General features: G+C 38.2%; 1 protein-coding gene across 2 annotated transcripts in view; it reads right to left on the bottom strand.

The window, feature by feature from the left end:
* MAGED1 (MAGE family member D1) overlaps window positions 1-10,998 on the bottom strand; it is a 100,548-nt gene extending 89,550 nt beyond the window's left edge. Inside the window, exon 1 of one of the 2 annotated variants that reach the window (XM_063721304.1) lies at window positions 10,910-10,998. The gene's annotated coding sequence lies outside the window, so the exon portion shown is untranslated. The remainder of the gene's footprint in view (window positions 1-10,909) is intronic. The other variant, XM_054544563.2, reaches the window with a different exon arrangement.
* Window positions 10,999-19,172: the final 8,174 nt, after the last annotated feature.

The following is a 19,172-nucleotide window of genomic DNA, read 5'->3' as shown; positions in this document are numbered from 1 at the left end:
CTGGGCTGAGACACATGATCCAGGGCTACTTTAAGGATCCCATACTACTGTTCCTAAATGTCCATGAAATTACCTAAACTTCCAAGTTAGCTAAATCTATAAGAGAGGTTCTACAGGAGTCAAGAATACAACACAGCACAGCACAACTAAAAAACTAGCTACCCTTGCAGGCTCAATGTTTATGCTTGCCATCAGAACCAATTAGTGAGCCAAAGCAATTAAGGAAAGATACTCCCTTCCCCCCATGATGGCTGTCATTATCTGAGCACCAAGCTCACTGTGCCAGTTGTTCTTGCCATCCTGCAGAAGAAGGAGGGACCCTACCCAAATTTTGATTCCAATGTTCAGACTGATAACACCTCACACACAAAGAGGGTATGAAAATGTTTACTACTTACTTACATAAATGATGCACTTCTGGGGACAGCAAGGCAAGTCTCCTAAGCAGGTTAGAAAAAGCAAGGAAAGGAAACTAAATTGAGTTTTTACTGTGGTTAAAGGATGAGGCAGGAGTGAGGGTTCTTAAATTCAGGAAGACACTTGCGTGATTTGAATCTCTTGCTAGCTCCAAAGGAGGAAGCACTCATGCTTTCTAATCAACTTGCACAGTTGTGGAGCAGAAAATGAAGAGGGAGAGGTGAGGCTTAAAAGATGTCAGCAGTTAGCAGAACATGGTGGCTCACACCTGTAATCCCAGCACTTTGGGAGGCAGAGGCGGGTGGATCACCTGAGGTTGGGAGTTCGAGACCAGCCTGACCAACATGGAGAAACCCCGTCTCTATTAAAAATACAAAATTAGCCAGGCATGGTAGCACATGCCTGTAATCCCAGCTACTCAGGAGGCTAAGGCAGGAGAATCGGTTGAACCCAGGAGGTGGAGGCTGTGGTGAGCCGAGATGGCACCATTGCACTCCAGCCTGGGCAACAAGAGTGAAAGTCTGTCTCAAAAAAAAAAAAAAAAAAAAAGATGTCAGCAGTTAAATATTATATTTTAAAAATTAAGTGAGATTCTTTGTTATATATACTCACTAAGATGGTTGTAATTTTAAAAAAAAAAGGAAAACAACAAGTGTTAGCAAGGATGTGGAGAAATTGGAACCTTATACATTCCTGGTGGGAATTTAAGTGGCAGACCCATTTTGGAAAAGAGTTTGGCAGTTCTTCAAAGAGTTAAATATAGAGTTACTATCAATTTCACTCCTAGGCATATACCCCAGAGAAATTAGAACATATGTTTGCACAAAAACGTATACCAAAAGTTCACAGCAGCATTATTCATAATAGCCGAAAAGTAGAAACAACTCATCTGTCCATCTACAATCTGATGAATGAATACATAAAAGGTGGTATATTCATACAATGGAATATCTTTCAGCCATAAAAAAGGAATGGAAATACTGAGACATGCTATAATATGGACAAACTTTGAAAACGCTATGCTAAGTGGAAGAAGTGAGATACAAAAGGCCACATATTACAAGACTCTAATTACATGAAATGTCCAGAATAGGGAAACTCAGAGAGACAGAGGGTATATTAGTGGCTGCCATGGGCTGGGAGAATGGGGACACCATTTATAAAACTATTCCTTTCCATTTGCCCCTTTTCCTTAGCTTTACTAGACCACAGAGTAACCTCTAAATTGCCCATTACTTTAGGTACTTTCAAGCTCAAGGCTAAATGGCATACCCAGTCAGCTACTTTACATCATCTAAATTACCAATGACCACTTGCTCTCTGGTCCCACTCACAGCTTTTTTTTGGCCAAAATTCAGTTCTTAACATGGTCTCTTCTAGGAAGCCTTCTCTGAGCCCTTAAGATAGGTTAGAGGTCCTTCCTCTATGTCTCTACTGCCAGCACCACACCTTGGTCTCTCCTCTAGCATAGCACCGCTGTTGCAATGTCTATGTCTACCTCACTCAGTTGAAAACATGTTTAAGTCAATTACATGTTCTCATTATCCAGCTAGTCATCAGTATGTTTTTAGTTAACTGACTGATTAATTAATTAATGATCTGTCTTTTCTAAGACTTATCAATCCATCCTAAGTCTTGCAATCTGTCTTCCCCCTACTGCTCTCCTATCACATCTGACGTTCTCAGACAGTGTATGTTTTCCTTTCTCACCTTCTCTGACTCCCTGCTTGTTCACTCATACTTCTTGCCTTTCAGGACTCTGGGAACATATTATTCTTATAATAAAGAAGATAAATAAAGAGAATGAAAAGTAGTAATCTACTCCCACTTCCCCTTTAATCTACTGTTTCACATCTGACGTTCTCAGACAGTGTATGTTTTCCTTTCTCACCTTCTCTGACTCCCCGCTTGTTCACTCATACTTCTTGCCTTTCAGGACTCTGGGAACATATTATTCTTATAATAAAGAAGACAAATAAAGAGAATGAAAAGTAGTAATCTACTCCCACTTCCCCTTTAATCTACTGTTTCACTGCTCTCCTTCCCACCTGGAATCTTTTCTTTGTGACCTCTAGAATCCCCCTTCTTAAAAAATAAGCTTCCCCACATTCTTCAATGATTTATAGAACACCCCTTCACCTCCTGGCCACATATGAGATGTGGTTCCCTCCTAAGCCTAGTGATTCTCCCACACTCACGGTCCCAAAATTCCCAACTGGTAAACCATAGCACTCCGGTAAACCACAAACCTGTGTTTAACATACTATTCATGCAGTATCTGTCAGATGGATAGCCTCAGGTGCAACATGCTGTAAAATGTAACAGGTATAGTATAACGTCCAACTGGTAATAGAGATGACATGTTTTCTGGAACAACTTTGCCTTGTGAGTATGTAAGGGGCTGTAATTATGGTATTAAACAGGTTGACACAAATAGCAGCCAAAGGATGAAGGAAGATGAACAGCCCCAATAAACATGCCACTATTTTTAATGTCATATCTTGAAAATTCAGATTCTTAACACGTATAAAGCAAAATAATAGTAAAAAATAAAGAAGCAGTGAACTAAAACATGAAATAGACATCTCCTAACTGTAACTATGCTTTAATATTAATGAAATAACTAAAAAATATGGTCAGGTCCAAGAAGTACATTAAATACTAATTTTAATTAGAATTTGGATTATTTCATTATCAGATTTAAAATAAAAATCAACAACACATACATACAACATTTTACATCTTCATGTCTGTAGTAAATAGACTATTTTGTCAATCTTCTGAAAACTGAAAAACTTACACAATTATGTTCCCATCATAACCAACTACATATATGCCTTTCCTTGACTATATCAAGATTCCCCCCTACTTCTTCCATTTTGCTGACTGGAACACTCTTCATTACTCTTCTACCTTCATACCTCATTTACTCATCCAGTATCAAGCATTATCTTCCCTTTCCAAAGCATTTTGGGATGACCTCTCTGTGCTCCTACAGCCTGTCACCCCATTTGCCTATGCCCATAGTATGCTCAATGTCTAAAGAGTATGAACACAGTACTGTTCACTGCTCTTTAGACACTGCCTATTTGCTCATATCCACACTAGAATGAGTCTTCTCCAAGGACAGGAGACCAGTCAGGTTTACCCTCATATTCCCTGTGCCCAGCATAAGACCAGATACATGATAGTAAGCATTCTATAAATTTTTGCTGGATGAATGACTACATAAACAAATGAAAGCCATGTTTAGTGAATTTTCAATAAAATGCTGCAAGAGTCATTCCAATGTATTCACAATAGCAGGGAAAAGAGCACAACAAAAGATCAGGTAGCATGACTTTTAAAATAATAATCCCTTGAGTATTCCCATCTTAGTTTCTAAATACCAGGGTTCACTGAAAAATTACATAGCTCCTCATAAAATGGCTAATTCCAAGGGTGGGGCAGGGAGTGTACATGATGAGCCTAAAATAGCTTACGCCAAAAAGCAAGGATGCCAACAAGGACTAATGAGATAATGTGAAAAAAAACATAGAAATTAAACAGAAGGGGCTCCTAATTTATAAGATGACACTGTTTAAGCATTAAAAAATGATCACAGTGGGTTGATACACTTAAAATACATAAAAATCCATGAATTCCTAATGATATTAAAGAAAACAGTGGCGGTTGCTAAGAAACCAACTCGTTACTATGAACACTGATAAATGAAAAAAAGCAGCAGCGGCAGCATCATTTATCTTGATTAGTATGAAATATACTTCAGGACAAAAAATAGCTGATAAGGAAAAAGTCTTCTTTATAAAATAATTCCAGTTAATAATGCAGAAAGATTGAAAGAATTAAATATCACCATTTTTCAACCTCTACAGAAATAATGAATCTAGGCAATTATCATCAATGGCTGCTAAAACCAACAGAAGAAAGGTTTGTGGGAAAAGCTACAATGGAGAGATCAGCCTGACGACACCCTGAAATGACAAATCAATCCCAGCATCAATTAAAAAAAAGATAAAATTAGACATGATAAAATACAATAGAAAGTAAACAGCACTGCCTAAAATGAGTCTTTCTCTTAAAAAATAATCAAAATTGAATCTAATCAAGCCTCTAGCTCTAAATGTCAGTAAATAGGAAACACGAGGATGAGAAAACAAAATAAATGCCACCTCAAGGAAGCAATCATCTAAATCCAGATATGACAGTCTATAGAACTAATGACATAGTTTCTTGAATTAATCAACGATCTTTCAAAAAGGACACTAAGGGGCCGGGCGCGGTGGCTCACACCTGTAATTAATCCCAGCACTTTGGGAGGCCGAGGCGGGCGGATCACAAGGTCAGGAGGTTGAGACCATCCTGGCTAACACAGTGAAACCTCGTCTCTACTAAAAATACAAAAAATTAGCCGGGTGTGGTGGCAGGCGCCTGTAGTCCCAGCTACTTGGGAGTCAGAGGCAGGAGAATGGCGTGAACCCGGCAGGCGGAGCTTGCAGTGAGCAGAGATCGCGCCACTGCACTCTAGCCTGGGCGACAGAGCGAGACTCCGTCTCAAAAAAAATAAAATAAAATAAAATAAAATAAAATAAAAAGGGGACTATGCAAGGGCTTTATAAGACTTAAGAGAAAAACATCCATTGGCAATAAATGGTTCTTGTTTGGATACTGACTTAATAAAGCTACTGTATAACTATAACTTTAAGAAAATTCACCAGGCACAGAGCAAGACTCCGTCTCAAAAAAAAGAAAAAAGAAAGAAATTATTATTTATCTTACTAAGTATAATAATGACGTGGTGGTTACTTAATGCACCTATGAATTAGAGATATATACTGAGTTATTTACCTGTGTAATGACATATCTGGGATGTGGAAAAAAATGGGTGAGAAGAATAGATAAAACAAAACTTGCCAGTTTTGGCAAAATGTTGTTAATTATTGAAGCTGGGGAATGGATACATGCATGTTTATTTTACTACTTTTTTTTCTAAGGCAGGGTCTCACTCTGTCGCCCAGGCTGGAGTGCACTGTGCAATCACAGCTGTCTTCAGCCTCAAACTCCCCAGCTCAAGCGATCCTCCCCCTTCAGCCTCCCAAGTAGCTGGGACTACAGGCACGTGCCACCATGTCCAGCTAATTTTTAAATTTTTTGTGGAGATGGGGTCTCACTTTGTTGCCCAGGCTGGTCTAAAACTCCTGGGCTCAAGTGGTCCTCCCACCTCGGCCTCCCAAAGTGCTGGGATTACAGGGGTGAGTCACCATGCACAGCCTATTTTACTATTTTCTACTTTGAATATATTTGAAAATGTATGTAACAAAAGAGAAAAGACACAGAAGCCAATGTGAATGTGAATGGGCTCCCACTTGCCATGATTGGACAGTTGGAACAACAGAAGAAATAACGACTGCAATGGATTGAAAAGTACTAAATATATAAATATTCACAAGTTCGACAAAGGAGAGAAAATAACACCAATAAAATCCCCAAAAACTTAACAATACATTAATCTAGGTTGGATGATAGTTTTAAATACCAGCTTACAAAGGCTTACTGAGGAAAATAAATTTGAAAAGATTAGGTATTTGTTGATATTAGGGAATCATTAATTTTCCTTAGTGAGATAATGGTAATTAGTTACTACAAAGTAATGCTAATATTAGGAGATGAATGCTGAGATATTTAAGGGTGATGTGCCATGATATCTGCTCCCTAAACTGATCTGTTAGATGGTATCTCAATCAGAATGCCAAGAAGAATGTTTGTGGAAATTGACTAGCTCTAAAACGTATATGGAAAAAGACCAGGAATAACGAAGGCATTATCGAAGAAAAAGAACAAAAGTGTAAGACTCACATAACCATACATAAGATATGTTGTAAAGTTACATTAATTAAGACAGTGGTATTCATACAAGGATAGACAAACCAAACTGAACAGAATTCAGAACTAAATCAAATTATTGATTTATATATTTGAGTTAATGAAAAGGATGGCACTACAAAAGGGAAAGAATGATCTTTTCAATAAGTGGTTTGGGGTTGACTGAATGTCCACTTCAACAACAAAAAAAGGGCCTTTACACATACCCATACTGACAATATACACAAAAATCAATTACAGATTATAAATATAAATATGAAAGGTTAAACAATAACACAGCCTAGGAAACTATCTTCATGACCTTGGGAAATATAAAAGTTTCCTAATCAGTACAAAGGAGCACTAACCCTAAATGAAAAAAAATAATGAACGGAATGATATTAGAATTCAGATATTCAGTTCATCAAAAGACACCATGAACAGACTGAAGATACAAGCCACTGAGATTTGTAATACTGACAAAGCATTCACATCCTTAATATAGAAAGAGCTCCTATAAATCAATAAAAAAAGTTAGCCCAGGAGAAAAAGTACTCAAAAGATTTGAACAGGCACCTCATAAAAAATATCCAAAAGACTAACAAACTCATGGAAAGGTCCATCAACAGAGAAATGTGAAATAAAACCACAGTGAGATACCATTCATAACCATTAGAATAGCTACCAAGACAAAGGCAAGTGTTGGCAATATTCTAGAGCAACTTCCACTCTGAAAAATTTCTGGCCAGGTGCAGTGGCTCAGGCCTGTAATCCCAGCACTTTGGGAGGCGGAGGCTGGAGAATCACAAGGTCAGGAGTTTGAGACCAGCCTGGCCAACATGGTGAAACCCCATCTCTACTAAAAATACAAAAAATTAGCTGGGCGTAGTGGCGGTCACCTGTAATCCCAGCTACTCGGGAGGCTGAGGCAGGAGAATCACTTGAACCCAGGAGGCGAAGGTTGCAGTGAGCTGAGATCACGCCACTGCACTCCAACCTGGGTGATAGAGCAAGACTTTGTCTCAAAAAAAAAAAAAAAAAAATTATGTTAGGAGTGTTCTCATACAATCACCTTGGAAAGCTGGCTGGCAGTATTTACTAAAATTAATCATATACATAACCTGTGATTCAGCAATTCTACTCTTAGGTATATGTCCAACAGAAATGTGTGAATATTTCACCAAAAGACATGTACTAGAATGCTCACAATACTATTTGCAAGCTGAAAATGGAAACAACAAAGATGTCATCTACAATAAAAGGGTAACTACATTGTGGTACATTCACACAATGGAATAGCAATGAAAAAATCTCAAAAACAAATCCTCAAGCCAAAAAATTAACACAAACTGTGTTACTTTTTAAAGTTTAAAAACAGACAAAATTATTATTATACAATGACAGAGGCCAGGATTGTGGTTAATTTGGAATAGTAACAAATAAGGGATACATTTAGGGTCTTTAAAAATTTCCCGATCTTGATGCTGGTTACACAGCTGAGTTCACTTTGTGAAAATGCTTTGAGCTGGCAGGGCGCGGTGGCTCACGCCTGTAATCCCAGCACTTTGGGAGGCCCAGGCGGGTGGATCACGAAGTCAGGAGTTCGAGATCAGCTTGGCCAACATGGTGAAACCCCGTCTCTACCAAAAGTAAAAAAGTTAGCTGGGCGTGGTGGCATGTGCCTGTAATCCCAGCTACTCGAGAGCCTGAGGCAGGAAAATCGTTGGAACCCAGGAGGCAGAGGTTGCAGTGAGCCAAGATTTCACCACTGCACTCCAGCCTGGGGGACAGAGCAAGACTTCATCAAAAAAAAGAAAAGAAAATGCTTTGAGCTGTACACTTAGGATAATGTGCACTTTTCTGCATGTATTTACATTTACTTAAAATAATGCCTGCAAGCGTCAAATGGTTCAGCCAAAATAGATCAAAAAATAGATGGATGGATGGATAAATGGATGGACGGACAGATGGATGGATGGATGGATGGATGCATAGAGAAAGAGAGTGAGTAATAGAGAGAGTGAGCTAATATGGCAAAGGTTAACAGTTGTTGAATCTAGGTCCAGAATATAAAAGTTTTCGTTGTACTCTTCTTTCAACTTCTGCTTGTTTAATTTTTTATTTAAAAATATTCTGGTAAAAAGAGGCATTATTCATGCCTCTCAGAGCTTAATATTTATAATTAGGGAGGAATTCAAGCACCTGATATGATCTAAGTTGTGAAAGAAGCACAAAAAATAAAATTTCTATACCCAGATTGTCTTATAAAATAATAAAATATTCTGTATATTTTTTATTTCTCATTAAGAAACAGAGATAGAGAGAACCAGACCAGGACTGAGTGTCTGAAAAACCTTAACTCCATAAACTGTACCACAGTTTAGCAAGTTACTACAAACCTCCTAGTCTTGGTTTTAGCATTAGTAAAATGACAATGATAATACTGACCTTAGAGAATAGTTTTGAACATTAGGGGGAAACCATATTTAAAAGTTTTATCTTTTATAAACAAGCACAGAATTCATTTCACTTTACCATACCAAATATTTATGGACAACATATTATGAACACACAGTGGTAAGAGCAGCGAGAGAGATAATCAAATATCCTGTAGGATAGCACACAATGCACCAGCAATCAACAAACTGAGGATGAGGTGGGTATGGAGATAGTGATATGTCTTCCTAAAGAGGCTGACAAGTCACCTAAATGGTAGCAAGAAGCCAGCCAGGAGGAAGAGAATATGAGAAATTAATGTGAATGAATCAGGTTATTTGAGTATGCAGAGCGCTGAATTAATGCTATGCAGAAAAGTGACCACTAGGGGAATGGGAAGGTGGGGGCGAGTTAGGAAACAGCGAACGAATGCAAAGACTATGACATAAATCCTGTTTTCCCATTAATATCTGCATAGTGTGTGCCCTCACTTCCTTCAGGTTCCTGCTCAAATATCACCTTGCCAATGAAGCCTTCCTGCCCATCCTATCTAAAATAGTAGAGCCCCTCCACATTACAACCTATTACATATTTATTTTTTTGTTTTTTCTTTTTTATTTCTTCATATTTTTTTTGTTTTGTTCATTTATTTTAACACCAGTGCCACTTGCCAATATATATTGTTTATATATTAAGTTATTGTCTGTCTCCCAGCTATAGTTTAAAAGGCTTTGTTTTTGTTATCCACTGTTGTATCTCCAGTGCTGAGAACACTGTCTGGCAAATAAAAATTATTCAATAAAAAATTATTGAATGAATGGATGGATGCACAGTGGGTTGAAACAAGTGTGATAATATTTAAATGTTGTGTAATAATGATTTGAATAGAGTATAAAGAGACATCAGCAATACTCTTTCCTAAGTGTTCTGGTGTCACAAAAGCTCTGCCTCATTGTTTATTCTTAAATAAAAACGATACATGGCCTAGAAAAGATAATCACCCCTTATTTTGGCAAGCATAGCACACAGGAAGGAGTCCACTGCTTGTTCAAAGAGAACTTTGGTTAAATTCCTCGTTAGATCCTGATAGAGCCTGGAAAACTCTGATTCTCAGCATAAATTTAATGATCATTTCGGTATTGTGATTATTATTTAATAACTAATGTTCTCACAAGATAAATTTGACATGGTAACAAATGTAATAGAAAAGTACATTTCACATTGCAACAAATAGATTATGTAATACTTGCAAAGCTCTGAGAAAAAGTCTTTGTCTGAAAAATGTCAGCTTGCTGTTTAATGTTGCTATCAGAGACCAGAAAAGAAATTGCGTAATAAACTCAACTCATATAAAGTAATAAATTTGTGATTTGATGCCATTCCTATCAACCATTTCACCGCTAAGAGAAATTTTACAGGGGATGGGAAAGCTTACGCTGAAGCTGAAACCAGGTTATAGGTATAATCCACTATGTTTGCCCCCCAAAATTTGAGGATTCAATTCTATGGCAACATAAAAAAATAAATGCAATGTGTAGAAGACTGAAACCTGTGCAATAGTATCTAAACAATGTGTAATTTTGTTTAGAGTTAAAAAAATAAAAGAACGTCATCTGGACAAGTGCCTATGTCTCTTAGGGCTCTAAGGTTTCTGCTTCTTTGCTTATACTTTAAAAGAACCAAAAAAAAAAAAAAAGGCCTTGACCTTGAAGTCACACCTACTGTTGCAAAGTACGTAATTTACTGGTCTCCGCGGGAGAGGAACAGGAAAGACCAAACGCCAGCAGGTGGAGTAAAACAGAGTGTAGGAAGGGGCTCGCAAAGAGTCGCAGGTTAAAAGGATGGGGGCAGAAGGCGGAGGTGAGAGGTAAGAGGTAGGAGTGACCTGTGGTAGAGGGAATGACCCTGGCTCAGACCAGAGAAGAGGATCCGGGATAAAGAGGAGAGGTGAAGCATGACCGGGAGTCAAGCGGTTAAAGGGACCACCAGAGTCAGGAGGTGAGGCAGGAGCGGGCCCCCCATCTCCGGAGGAGAAGGGAGGAGATAGTGAGGCGATCAGGCGCCGGAAGCATCCTTCATACAACGTACGCAGGGATGAATTCTCCTTTCCACCCCACGTTGAGGCACAAAAGGAGGTTTCCCTGGAGTGTATGGGGATTTGTGAGAATTACCAAGTCCCCTTCTTTACACTCACCTTGATGAAGAAGGCAGCAACGATGGCGTGACCGGAAGTGCTGTCCTCTTTTGTTTGGCGGAAGCTTTAGCTTCTGCAGCCGCCACCCCCTCCTTCACTTCAGGCAACTTCCTGTGCCTCTCTAGCAAGCTCTGCAATGCTCTATCTCATTGACTCCCTCCCTAGATCAACACCTACATTGTGATGTAAACTGGCAGAGAGAGAGAATCACTTTTTACAAATCCTAATTCTAGTCGTGCCAGGAGCTGCAGTATCTCTGCCAAATCCCTCATGTACAATTCGCCACCTCTCCTTGTTGATTCCCCTTAGAAATATCTCCCTTCATCTTAGTCCCTTAACTCAGGCCTCATTTTCTCTGCCTTGGATGTCTACAGTTACGTATTTACCAAACTGATTTACTGTTTTCTGGCACACCACTTTTAAAAAGTTCATTTGTATTAGCGGTACACTTCAATTTCAAGCTTTTAAAAAAAATCTTAAATCTAAATCATTTTTGCTTTGAAATCGTATCCAGTTACATATCGTATTCAAATGTCCAAAGAATAAAGGTGGACTCATTTAGAAAGCATTCTTGCATTATTTCACATACTCCCCAAGAAAAGGAAGAAAATGAAAACTGAAAAGAACGTTTCAATAATAAAAATCCGTACTCTGGTTAAATACTTTCAGAACAAGTTTAGAACTGAATTATTTATTGCCACTACCTCCAGAAAGTTCTTCTGGCCCCCAAATCTGTGCCACAATTCTCACCACAGGGGAGGAACTCTTGTGGTTATTTTTAGTCAGTCCACAAGTATATACTGAACACCTACCATGTCCCAAATACTATGCTACACCCAGAGACACTACACTAGGATCCCACAGCTTAGAGCTAAAGATGACATTTAAACACTTAAGAGCCTAGCATAAAATATGTGTTGATCAATGTTTGTTAAATGAATAAATGATCAAAACGTGGTCAGAGCAAAGAAGGAAACTAGCAATAAGGTCCGTAGTTTTGCTGGTACTTTTACAATTTATTTCAACAATTTGACTCACGTTTCCCACTAAGCACTGCTTTAGCTGCATCCCACCAATCTTTATATTTTGTATTTTGATATTTTTGTATATTGATTCTAATTTAGTGCAAAATGGTCTCTAATTTACCTTTGTAGTTCCTCTTTTTTTTTTTTTTTTTTTTTTTTTTTGAGACAGGGTTTCACTCTGTTGTCCAGGCTGGAGTGCAGTGGCGTGATAATAGTTCACTATAACCTCAAACTCCTAAGCTCAAGTGATTCTCCTGCTTCAGTCTCCTGAGTAGCTAGACTACAGAAGCACACCACCATGTCCAGCTAATCTTTTTTTATTTTTTGTAGAGACGGGGTCTTGCTTTGTTACCTAGGCTGGTCTTGAACTCTTGGGCTCAAGCAGTTCTCCTGCCTCAGCCTCCCAAAGTGCCGGGATTACAGGCATGAGCCACTGTCTCCAGCGTGTACTTCCTCTTTGACCCATGGGTTCTTTAGAAATGCATGTTTAATTTCCAAGTATTTGGAGATTTTCCTGTTATTTTCCACTATTGTTTTTTTAATTCCATTATGATCAGCAAACTTACAATGTATGATTTAAGTTCTTTTACATTTGTTAAATTTTGTCTTATGACTGAAGATATGGTCAATTTGGTGAATGTTCCATGTACACTTGAAAAGAATGTGAATATGTATTCTCCTGTTGTTGAGTGAAATGCTCTATAAATATCAGCTAGAGATAATTGATAATATTCAGTTATTCTGTATCCTTGGTTATTTGCTATGTAAAATATTATATTAATTATTGAGAGAGGAGTGTTGATGTCCCTAATTATATTTGTGAATTTATCTATTTCTTCTTTCAGCCTCTGAGATTTTGCTTTATATATGAGGGGTCTTCAAACTGTTCATGGAAATACATATTATAACAAAAACTATGCCTGGATTTCAACAATCTTTTGCACCAAAATAAATGCTAACATGTCTGAACAGGATCTAGCTTGAAGCGCTAAGAAGGATAGGACATCAGTTTGAACAGAGCACCTGTGAGAGCAACATGAACTCCGCTACAATTGAAACAAGAAAAACATCATATTTATGGTGAAGCTGGGTGGATGCATGGTGAAATCATTGATGTTTTATGAAAAGTTTATAGAGACAATGCCCAAAGAAATCAGCCGTTTATATATTTTTTTGTAGTTTTAGTAGAGATGGGGTTTTACCGTATTGGCCAGGCTGTTCTCAAACTCCAAGCCTCAAGTGATCTTCCTGACTTGGCCTCCCAAAGTGCTGGGATTACAGGTGCACACATGTAATCTCAGCTACTCAGGAGGCTGAGGCACAAGAATCACTTGAACCCAGGAGGCAGAGGGTGCAGTGAGCCAAGATTGTGCCACTGCACTCCAGCCTGAGCAACAGAGAAAGACTCTCAACAAAAAAAAAGAAAGAAAGAAAGAAAAAAGAAAAGAAAATTTAAAAAAAGAAATCAGCAGTTTACAAATGGATAACCTGTTTTAAGAAGGGATGAAGGTCGGGTGTGGTGGCTCACATCTATAATCCCAGCACTTTGATAGGCCAAGGAGGGAAGATTGCTTGAGCCTAGAAGTTTGAGACTAGCCTAGGCAACATAGCGAGATGCCATCTCTACAAACATTTTTAAACTAGCCAGGTGTGTTGGTGAGCACCTCTAATCCCAGCTACACAGGAGGCTGAGGTGGGAGGATCACTTGAGCCAGGGAGATCGAGGCTGCAGTGAGACATAATCATGAAAACTGCACTCCACCCTGTGCAGTGCCAGGGTGTCAGGTGACAGAGTGAGACCCTGTCTCAAAAAAAAAAAAAAAAAAAAGAAGGAATGAGACAATGTTGAAGATGAAGCTCACAGCAGCAGACTATCCACGTAAATTTGTGAGGAAGAGATTCAACTTGTTTGTGCCCTAATTGAATAGAACTGATGATTAACAGCAGAAACAATAGCCAACACCATACACATCTCAACTGGTTCAGTTTACTGAATTCTGACTGAAAAAATAAAGTTGAGCTAACTATCCACTCAATGGGTGCCAAAACCATTGCGCCCAGATCAGCAGCAGATAAAGAGGAGAGCTTTCAATGGAAATTTTAAACAAGAGGGATCAAGATCCTGAAGCCTTTCTTTGAAGAATTATAACAGAAAATGAAACGTGGCTTTACCAGTAAGATCCTGAAAACAAAGCACAATCACAGTAATGGCTACAAAGAGGTGGCAGTGGTCTAGTCAAAGGAAAAGTAGACTGGTCAAGAGCAAAGGTCAAGGAAACAGTTTTTTGGTATGCTTGAGGCATTTTGCTTGTTGACTTTCTGGAGGGCTAAAGAAAAATAACATCTGTTTATTATGAGAGTGTTTTGAGGAGGTTAGCCAAAGCTTAAGCAGAAAAACACCCAGAAAAGCTTCACCTAAACAGTTCTCCTGTTCAGTCCTCTAATCAAACAAAAGCAATTTTGAGAGAGTTTCGATGGGAAATCATTAGGCATCCACCATGCAGTCCCGATTTGGCTCTTTCAGTCTTCTTTTTGTTTCCTAATCTTAAAAAATCTTTAAAAGGTGCTTGTTTTTCTTCAATTAATAATGAAAAAAAAAAACAAAAAAACCTGCATTAACGTGGTTAAATTTCCAGGCCCTTCAGTTCTTTAGATATGGACTAAATGGCTGGAATCATTGCTTACAAAAGTGTTTTGAACTTGATGGAGCTAATGTTGAGAAATAAAGTTTATAGTTTTTATTTTTATCTTTTAATTATATTTTCCCACAAACTTTTTGAAGTCTCCTCGTATTTTGAAACTCTTTTGTTAGTGTATGCACATGTAGGAAGGTTATGTCTTCTTGGTGAATGGAACCTTTTTATTATTATATAATGCCCTTCTTTATTCCTGGGAATTACCTTTGCTCTGGAGTATAATTTGCCTGATATTAATGATAACCACTCCAGCTTTCTTTTCTTTTCTTTTTTTTTCTGAAGACAGAGTCTTACCTTGTTGCCCAGACTGGAGTGCAGTGTTGCAATCACAGCTCACTGCAGCCTCAAACTCAGGCTCAAGTGATCCTCCAGCCTCAGTTTCCTGAGTAGCTGGGACCACAGGTGTGTGCCACGATGCCCAGCTAATTTGTGTATTTTTTGTAGAGACAGGGGTTTGGCATGTTGCCAGGCTGGTCTCAAACTCCTGGGCTCAAGCTATTGGCCCTCCTCAGCCTCCTAAAGTGCTGGGATTGCAGACATGAGCCACTGCACCTGGCCCTCTATCTTTCTTTTGATTAGTGCTTTCATGATATACCTTTCTATCTTTTTACTTTTAGGCTACTGATGTGAATTTCTTGTCAGCATAGTTAGAAAACCTTTTTCTCCTCCAAGATTATTAACAGCTCTCCTGTTACTTCTAGTGTATCAATGTTTGAATTTAAATATTTGATCCATTAGGAATTTATTCTAGATGAGGTATGAGGGAAAATCTCATTTTATATTTTTTTCTTCCGGGTGGTTTACTTTCTTTTTCCAAAAACATATTTTGACTGAATCTATTTTTTCCCTACTGATATGAGCAGCTAATGCAAATAACCTAAATTTATTTGTTCTGCATCTTTTTGTTTTGCCTTCCCTTTTACTGATTTCTTACTGAGTTTCACTCTCCTTAATTTGAAGATATCCATTAATCTCAGCTTTTGTATGAATAAAAACACAGACTTCCAGAAAGGAAGTATCAGGTGTTCTACAGACCATCCGCACAGGGAAACAACCATAACTGCTAAAAATTATTTTTAAAACAACCATATAAAGTCTCAGAAAATTTCTCTAAAGGCATAGAACAAATGAAGAAACATTTATTCAAAAAATATAAATGTCAGTAAGAACAGTGAAAGTCTGTGGCACTTGAGCCATGACCTACTCAATCCCTCCCGCATCAAAATCAGCGTGATTAAAGCTACCATTTGGGTGGGTATGGCCAAGAAAATATAGCCTCCTCTTCCCCAGTCTCCTGGTCAAGGGCTATTATTTCTCCCTGGGGTGAGCAGGCCACCAGTATTAGTGTTTTTCATCCCCTCCAGCTTTATGTTGCAGAGTCTAAATTCAAAGTGAGTGCAGCTGAGAGGCCCAGGGTGCCCTTCCTCTACCTAGCCACCATTTATAGGGTGGAAACTCTATGTCAGGAATGGCAGGCCAAAAATACTGGGGTTTTAATATCCCTCGTTCAAGTTTGCTCATAGAGTGCAGGTCCCACAGTGGCAGAGACAAGCCAAGAAGATCAGAGGGTGCTGCCTCTACCCAGTGCTCAACTCATAAAGTAGAGCTTTCACTCTGAGAGAAGCAGTCCACTATTTCCACTCCAAGCCCCAGAGCAGTGGTGCAGTGATTTTGCCCAGGAGGGAGACTGGCCATAAGAAGAGAGCTTCAAAGCTCTCTGCAATAAAACTGAATTTATTTGGAACAGAGTGTGGTAAGTTCAAGCACAAGCACAATCTCAAAAACAATGAAGTTTTTAGTGGTAAGCATTGAGAACAGTCTGGTAGATCCATGAGAGAAGCAAAATAAACCACAAGCCAGCTAGTTTTCCAGGGAAGATCAGAGAAAGAGACAGCTAACAAGAGTCCTCCTAGAGTCAGAAGGAACTTCAGTTTGGCTTCAAAAACTATTCCTGCAAAAGGGTCAAATTTAATGGATCAGACTGTTGAGTAATTTATGCCCAAGGGTGTTATCCAAAACAATAGAGCAAATCAGCCAGCAATTAGGGGAGCCTAATAGCAGGGAATGATACTAACAGAGGCAGACAGCGTAACAGATCATGAAAAAAGACAATATGTTATACAAAAAAATGATGAGACAGGCAAACAAACACAAGTGTCTGACCCATGCACAGGAATTAGAAGGAGGCAACAGAAATTGCCAGTGAGATGGCCTAGATGTCAGATATAACAGAAAAAATGTTTAATCAGCCTTTATGCATACATACAAAGAACCATGGGAAACCACAATTAAAGAAGGAAAGGAGGTATGTTGACAAATACAGAATATTAGTAAAGATATAGAAATTATAAAACAGAAAAATTAAAATTTTGGAGTTGAAAAGTGTAAGTGAAAAATTCATGGGAGGAGCTCAATAACAGACCTGAGCAGGCAGAAGGAAGAATCAACAAACTTGAAGATAAATCAATTAAGATTCACCAGTCTGAGGCACAGAGAGAAGAAGAAATGAAGAAAAATGAACAGAGCCCCAGAAAAAGGCAGCACACCATTAAGCCCACAAATATACACATAACAGATGTACAATAAGGAGAGAGGAGAGAAAAGGGAGCAGGAAAAAAGTATTCAAAGAAATAATGACTGATAAAATTACAAAATGTGATTTTAAAAATTAATCTGTATATCCAATAAGTTCAGTAAACTTCAAGTATGATAAACGCAAGAACCATACACAGAAAAACACTGAAAGCCAAAGACAGAGATAATATTGAAAGGAAGAAGAGAAAAACAACTCATCACCTGCAACGGAGCCCCACTAATATTACCAACTGACTTCTCTTTAGAAATAATGGAGGCCACAAGATAGTGGGATGACGTATTCAAAGTGCTGAAAGAAAAAGAATGTCAGCATAGAATCTTACATTCAGCAAAACTAGCTTTTAAAACGAAGACAGCTGTCCACGGTGGTTCATGACTGTAATCCTAACATTTTGGGAGGCCAAAGCAGGAGGACCGCTCAAGCCCAGGAGTTTGAGACCAGCCTGGGCAACATAGGGAGACCCCATGTCTATGAAAAACTTAAAAATTAGCCAGTGGCTAATTCAGTGGCACATGCCTGTGGTCCCAGTTACTCAGAATGCTGAGGCAGGAGGATTGTTTGAGCCTGGGAGGTGAAGGCTGCAGTGAGCTGTGATTGTACCACTGCACTATGGCCTGGGTGACAGAGTGAGACCCTGTCTCAAAAAAATAATGATTAAAAATAAAAAACTTACATGAAGGCAAAATAAATACATTCACAGATTTAAAAATTGTAAACACTTATTGCTGGTAGATAAATCTAACAATAAATGTAATAAAGAAACTTCTTCAGCCTAAAAGCACAGAGCACACAGAATCCACACACACAAAGTAAATACTGGTAAAGGAAACTATATAATAATAAAAATGGCTATGTAAATCTATATTTTTTCTCTGTTCTCTTAACTCATTTAACAACAATTATATAAAAATGCATACAATTTTATTGTTGGGACTATAACATTCGTAAATACAATATAATTTTCAATAACATCACATGGGAGGTGGGTGGGAGCAAAGCTTATTGGAGTAAAGACACAGGTGGCAATTCAAATTCACATTAACAAATAGGAATCAGAAATGATAAATTAAAAGGTTAATGTGACAAACACCATAAATATATAGTTGCTGGCCTTTCATCTCTCAGCTTCTTTACAAGGCCCGAGAGTATGTACAGTAATAATCATAATAAAGTATTATTGGGTTTGTAATATATATGGATATGATATGTATACAAATAATACTACAAAAATCTGGAAGGGGGAACAGAGCTATATAGGAGTAACAATTCTATCAGAAATTCAGGAAGAAATGGCGCTGATTTTAAAATAAAGTTTTTGATTTCTTGTCTAGGCAGGAAAGAGGGAAAAGAGGAAGTAAGCCATTAGTTTTTCCACAGCACCATGCTGCTTTTCATGATCTGAGTCATAATCATAATTCCATTAGCATCACTTACTTTCTGTAGCATCTATTGGTATTCTATGTGAATAATAAACTGGTAACAGTGAGATCAGGGTGGGTTTCAATGTTAAACTGGGAACATCTAAATACTTAGGCCCAATATTCTTGGACAAAAATACTCACTCTGTAATGACCATCTGTTGGGAAAAAAAATGAATCTCTGAAACGGGACTACTTCTGGAAGATGGAGATTGACAGTAGGGGTGGCAGCAGTAAAATTACTCAGATTTGTCCTGATTCTAGCATAAGTTTCCTCAAGATCAAAACAAAAGAATAAGATAGCTTTCAATAAGACAGAGTAGTGAGGTAGCCTGCTAGGGGTGCTTGAAAATGTTAATATCTTGATCCAGATGGTGATTGCACGGATACAGAAATAATTGAGCTATACACACATGAGTAGTACATATTATTGCATATAAAATACCTCAATTAAAAAATTATTTATTGTTCTGTTATGGACAACATGGAATAAGAAGTATCAGATTTACCCTTATAACTGAAATAACC

Source organism: Pongo abelii, chromosome X, assembly GCF_028885655.2.
Source record: "Pongo abelii isolate AG06213 chromosome X, NHGRI_mPonAbe1-v2.0_pri, whole genome shotgun sequence".
Taxonomy (NCBI): domain Eukaryota; kingdom Metazoa; phylum Chordata; class Mammalia; order Primates; family Hominidae; genus Pongo; species Pongo abelii.
The sequence above is the reverse complement of the archived record's forward strand: the minus strand, read 5'-3'. Positions and strand labels throughout refer to the sequence as shown.